Genomic DNA, 7,155 nt, shown 5'->3' on the forward strand with positions numbered 1-7,155 from the left:
TGCTTTGTAAAGCATACAAGCATAATGCATTATTTTTCTTTCATGGATAAAACTGAAAAAAAGCTCAATTATAGGATCATCTGGAAACTTTTAAACTCTAAGCAGGTGTAATAAGATCCTGCTGTATTAGTCACTATGGAAAAGCAAATTTCATTTACTGTCATTGAACATTTTTTTTATAATGATGTTCTGAATAAAACCCAATCTGATCAGATTTTGTCAATGGCTATGAAGAGATCCAATTTCTAGGAGAATTGACTTTAAGATTCTATCTTCACCCTTTTGGTTTGGTGGCGAGACCAACTTTTAAAGAGTAGAGAAAGACTAAGGCCAAATAGGAGGCATTATATTACATGCATAATAGATATTTCTTCTTATTTAAGATACAATCAGTATTTCTATACGGCTTTTAAGAATTACACTGTAAGTACAGATCAAAGACCACCTTTGATCTACAGAGAATTACAGATCTGAGAAATGTTGAAATATCAAACAATCCTAGTTCGGAATTTTCACTATCATATTTTTCTTGATGGCCTCAGTGTATGTGCTTTAAAATAAACAATTATAATCACAAACATCCATCTAGAATTTTAGAATTAATCAAGCAATCTCTATTCCATGACTTCATTTAATATTTACACAACCCAGTGTAGCAAGTTTTACAACAATGATGACGGTACTTGCCTACAGCACAGATTTCAAGAAAAGAACCTCTGACAGGAAGTCCTGGGTCCATAGTCACTGCACCAGGCTGCTTAGCAGTGGAATGAAGGTCCAGACTGCATGTGCCCTACTGGGGCTCAATGTCAAAAACAACATTCCAGCAACCTGAGCTCCCATGTCTAACCACAGACTAATAACCCAGTTGGACACATTGGTCCAGATGGTTTCATAATCCCTTTCAAACCTCTAGTGTCATGCCTTGCCTTACATTGTAAATGGCTCCAGTTTAGAGATGATGAATTTTCTTAGAATGTACAAGGCTATCCATATAATAAGAAATTCTTTTCTACACACCATATTACCTTAAGTCAGTAATTTGGGCCTCAGGTTCCTCATTGGAAAAATTTCTACTGAGGTCCTTCCTATCTCATAAATCTATTATGTGAAGGTAGGAGTATTCTACAAATAGTAGGTAGTCTTAGTAAATTCAGTGTTAGAACTCCAGTCTCCTGACTCTCACCTGGCCTTTTCTTTCAGGTAATGCTGTCTGACATAGTATTATTTCGAAGCATTCTGAGCACCCTGACATTTCATGAGATGGGCAATAGGTTCTGGACAACACATTCCTTTCCAACAGTCATTCCTTTCCAACAGTTGCACCTCATTCCCAAGCAGGGCTGTGAGTCAGTTTATATTCAGACATCATTCCAAATGGTGAAGGACTTCACCTCTCCTAGCCCCTCACTGGGGGCTAGTACAGTAGCCCCTCTAAGTAAGGCTGTCTTTAGATTAGAAAGAAAACAAGCAAAAGAGTTTATTTCCTCCTCTAGGTTTTCAGGGAACCATGGTGCCAACATACCCACAAACATAATTCAAGAGTCATTATTATCTACGGTCATAATATATGAGTATATGAATATTATTAGTTGGTTCTCTCCTGAAGGGAGGCCTGAGGGTGCCCTGCCGTGTCTGCCACTGACGTTTCAGATGATCTCCAAATTCCTTTCAGCTCTGTCATTCAGGATTCTTAGCCAGGTCCTGGGAATACCAGCAGAGGAAGCTGGCAAGCCCACAGGACAGTTGAAACAGTACAACCAAATTAAAAGAAAGGGAAAGGTTTTCCTTAGGCTTTCAAGTTATTGCATTCAGTTACTGGGGCCTGGGCCGCAAAGAATGGCTGAATCTCTCTTGACTGAATGCTTCGCTGGGCACCTGTCAGCAGCTGAGTTGTGCCAGAGACCCAAGTCTAATTCAGCTGCATCTGCAGACACACACATACATGTGTGCACACACACATGAAGAATAAGGCACAGGCAGTAACTGAGATTTGACAATTACTAAATATATTTTGACTGATGTGGAATACCTCACTGGACCTTATACTTATTAAAGGTGTGCTCTTTAGACTGAATATCTTCTGTAATCAAAGAATATCAGATCTACTGTTTTCAGTGGACAATATTCCTGTGATGTCTCTATGTTTATCCTTTATACATGTGTCTTCATCTCATGTTAAGATCTTTACGGTAATAATGAAGTAAACTATCATGAAGTATCTAACTACTCTGTTAATAATTTGAGAGCTAATTCAGGCCTAAATTTAGATTTTTAAAAGATCTGAATATGAATATAAACAAACATTCTTCAAATAAACAATAATAACAAAAGATAACCAAGAAGAGCATGCAAGAGTTTGTTTGTTCGAAGGAACTAAAGACTGTGTAGGCAAATATATCTAAATTACTTAGGCTCCTAATAGTTTTAATAGTTTGTCCACAAGCATTATCCTATAAGTGTCATCACTTACAGCTTGTGCTATTATCAATTAAATACTCAGGTCAGAAATGGATCCAATCAAACTCTACATATATTTGCTCTTGACATCATGGGAGTTACATATATAACACTGAAAGCAACTCATTCCATGCTGTCTATGAAATAAAGAATATTTTCAGTGAAATAGATGCAAAGGCTTTGGGAAGCTTCAGAAAAAAAAATGTTTTTGTGCATCACAGGAGATATGTTTTTTTCTTCTATTACCTTTTGTTGATACCATTTTCATCAATAAAGGTCTTCATCTAGTTGCAAAATATACAAAGAAAACTCTTTTTAAATCATCGTGAGAACAACCTTGATGTAATTCCCCTGGCTTTGAATTATAATGTATGTCATCAGTAATGTAAGTTGTTATTATTTACTTCTGACATTAAGATGTTGCTTTAGGGCATACTGTTGCAAATGTATCCTATTCAGTTTCTTGCCTTCTAAATGCCCTTCATGTTTCAGTAAAACAATCCAATCAAAACTAAAGACCAAAAACACTGTAAACCAAATCAAGCATATAAACAGTTCCTAAGCATTCCTGTTACATTTAGCCCTTTAGCCAGAGGCTCTTAAATTTCTTAAGCTGTATATAGTAGTTTAATTTAGCAAACTGACCACAGAAAATGTCATCAGTGCATATTATTTTCAGTCAGGTTCTTAAGGACTACACCCTGGAAAGACCTGGAGGGTTCTGGAATCATTTGGAACACCAGAAGTCACCCAGGTAGAGCTCTCACTGAGCATAGCCAAGATCAATTAACCATGCTCCTCCCTCTTGCCAGCTTGGGGCAGGACCCTTGAGACTGTGGCCTCACCCTGGAGCCAGCCAACAACAGGCCCACTGCACTTTCTCTACTGAGATGCTCCCAAGAGGATAGAGAGGGATCGCTTTGGGAGGATGTGGGTTACTCATGGTTAGTGGCTGAAGAATTAACGCTGTCAAGGAGTCTCCCACCTGTAGAGTCTCTGGAATAAGGATCTTTATTATTATTATTATTATTTTTTTAATTTATTTATTTATGGCTGTGTTGGGTCTTCATTTCTGTGCGAGGGCTCTCTCTAGTTGTGGCAAGCGGGGTCCACTCTTCATCGCGGTGCGCTGGCCTCTCACTGTCGCGGCCTCTCTTGTTGCGGAGCACAGGCTCCAGACCCGCAGGCTCAGTAATTGTGGCTCACGGGCCCAGTTGCTCTGTGGCATGTGGGATCTTCCCAGACCAGGGCTCGAACCTGTGTCCCCTGCATTGGCAGGCAGATTCTCAACCACTGCGCCACCAGGGAAGCCCAGGATCTTTATTATTATTGCTAATGGGGATAAACTGAAATTCTGCAGCAGGATGTTAATTTGCTGTAGGAGAATATTGCCAAATGCCCACTGCAAAATATCAGGGCACTAACAGGAGACGCAGTGAAGAAGTTGTTTCTGTAGTGATGCTTTCCTTCCAGGGTCCAAGGGGCATTTTAATATCATCGAACAGGATAATTTGAAATTAATTCTTAAATGCCCTACTTTCAGAAAATTGAGATAATATGTATGTATGTATATATTTATGTACGTATATATGTACAGATTTTCACATTACAAAATGACCTCAGAGCCTGAGTGCTTTTAAGTAACTTCTCAAACTTCTGATTATTCTACGTATTTCATAATATAAATCAAGTACCTACTTAGTATGAAGCATAGCACTATACTAGATACTGCTGATACACCAGTGAATGAAATAGACATGGTCCCTGGCCTCATGGAGCTAAACTTCTACTTGGGGTAGGTAGATAATACATAAGTAAAGAGAAATATACTTTCTGATGGTGATAAACAGTATGAAGAAAATGACAAGCTGAGGTAATTCAGAATGACTGAACTTGAATGTTGTTGCTTTACAGCATCAGAAAGACTTCTCTAGGGAAGTACTGAGATGCAAATAGTCAAAGAAATTTGTTCGGAATAAGTGCAAAGGCAGAGGGAGGGAACAACTTTGGCTGATTTGAGAAACAGGGGAAAGAGGCTATGGGAGCTGAGTTCCTGGGAACAAAAGGAAGATGAGGCAATAGGTAGGCAGGGACTGACAGCTTGTGTGCTGCGTGAAAAAGTGCGGATGCTGCTCTGAAAGCAACGGGACATTGCTGATAATGTAAAGGAGGTTAACAGCATTGTCTTACGTACGTTTTTGAAAGGTCACTTTGGCTAGTCTTGGATAATGGTACAGAGAGGCGAAAGTGCAAGAAAGGAGATCATAAAACTATTAGAACAAAGGAAAGAGATGGCAGTGTCATGGCTAGGATGGTGGCAGGGGAAATGGAGAGAAGAGCCCAGATTTGGGTGTATATTAGAAGTAGAACGCTTAGAAATTGCTGATGGTTTCTGGCAGACAGAATTCTAAGATGACCTGTAAGATTCCGCCCCCTGGTGTACATGCCCTGTATAATCTCCTTCCCTTGAGTGTGAACAGGGCCTGTGAATATAATGGGATAGTCACTCCCATGATTATATTATGTTGATTGAGATTTCCTCATGGTACGCTGGAGTGAAATTTTTCTGCTGGCTTTGAAGAAGTAAGCTGCCGTGCTGTGAGAGGGCCATGTGGCTAGGGCCTGAGAGCAGCCCCTGGGCACTGAGAGTGACCCCCCAACTGACAGGGGATGTTAGCCCCACAACCACAAGGATCTGAATTCTATCAACAACCTGGTAAGTTTGGAAGAGGACCCCAAGCCTTGGATGATATCGCAGCCCGGCTGACACTTTGATGATAGCCTGTGAGTCCCTGAGTGGCTAACTAGTGCCTGGACTCTTGATCCATGGAAACTGAGGGAAAAATACATTGTGTTATTTTAAACCACTAAGTTTATTGTAATTTGTTATGCAGCAATGCAAAACAAATACATGGTTTATAATGGAGAGGACAAAAGAAAGGTGTAAAACAAGAAGTTCAACATTTTTGGCTTGTTCTCCAAAAACCATCCTCCACTAAAAAGAACAGATTCCCTTAGAAAAATAGCTGATTCTGGGGCTAAATCAAGGAACAAACAAAAGGAGCCACAAATATCTTTTTCTGCCAGAAAGAAAGGACGTACTCAAAGAATGAAAGGGATGTGTCAAAAGGGACTTGGAGGACCCACCTCCTAGAGAAATGAAAATTAAAACAAAAATAAACAAATGGAACCTAATGAAACTTAAAAGCTTTTGCACAGCAAAGGAAACCATAAACAAAACAAAAAGACAACCCTCAGAATGGGAGAAAATATTTGCAAATGAAGCAACCAACAAGGGATTAATCTCCAAAATATACAACAGCTCATGCAGCTCAATATCAAAAAAATAACCCAATCAAAAAATGGGGGGGGGGGATCTAAATGTCTATCTGACATACAGATGGCCAAGAAACACATAAAAAGATGCTCAACATCACTAATTATTAGAGAAATGCAAATCAAAACTACAATGAGGTATCACCTCACTCCTGTTAGAATGGGCATCATCAGAAAATCTACAAACAACAAATGCTGGAGAGGGTGTGGAGAAAAGGGAACCCTCTTGCACAGTTGGTGGGAATGTAAATTGATGCAGCCACTATGGAGAACAGTATGGAGGTTCCTTAAAAAACTAAAAATAGAATTACCATACAATCCAGCAATCCCACTACTGGGCATATATCTGGAGAAAACCATAGTTCAAAAAGATACATGCACCCCAATGTTCATTGCAGCACTATTTACAATAGCCAGTACATGGAAGCAAATTATGTCCATCAACAGAGGAATGGATAAAGAAGATGTGGCACATATATACAATGGAATATTACTCAGCCATAAAAAGGAACGAAATAGGGCCATTTGCAGAACATGGATAGACCTAGAGACTGTTACACAGAGTGAAATAAGTCAGAAAGAGAAAAACAAATATCATATAATATCACTTATCTGTAGAATCTAGAAAAATGGTATAGATGAACTTATTTGCAAAACAGAAATAAAGACACAGATGGAGAGAACAAATTTACAGATACCAAGGGGAAAGGGGGAATGGGATGAATTGGGAGATTGGGATTGCCATATATACACTACTATGTATAAAATGACTAGTGAGAACCTACTGTATAGCACAGGGAACTCTACTCAATGCTCTGTGGTGACTTAAATGGGAAGGAAATCTAAAAATGAAGGAATATATGTATATGTATAACTGATTCACTTTGCTGTACAGCCAAAACTAACACAACATTGTAAAGCAACTATACTCCAATAAAAAACAAACAAACAAACAAACAAGCATCACTACTGATAGAAAAAAAAAGCAGAATCATTAATCATTAGAGAAATGCAAATCAAAACTACAATGAGATATCACCTCACACCAGTCAGAATGGCCATCATCAAAAAATCTACAAACAATAAATGCTGGAGAGGGTGTGGAGAAAAGGGAACCCTCCTGCACTGTTGGTGGGAATGTAAATTGATACAGTCACTATGGAGAACAGTATGGAGGTTCCTTAAAGAACTAAGAATAGAACTACCATACGACCCAGCAATCCCACTACTGGGCATATACCCTGAGAAAACCATAATTCAAAAAGAGTCATGTACCAAAATGTTCATTGCAGCTCTATTTACAATAGCCAGGACATGGAAGCAACCTAAGTGTCCATCGACAGATGAATGGATAAAGAA

The sequence above is a fragment of the Balaenoptera musculus genome, chromosome 7 (assembly GCF_009873245.2).
Source record: "Balaenoptera musculus isolate JJ_BM4_2016_0621 chromosome 7, mBalMus1.pri.v3, whole genome shotgun sequence".
Classification (NCBI taxonomy): Eukaryota; Metazoa; Chordata; class Mammalia; order Artiodactyla; family Balaenopteridae; genus Balaenoptera; species Balaenoptera musculus.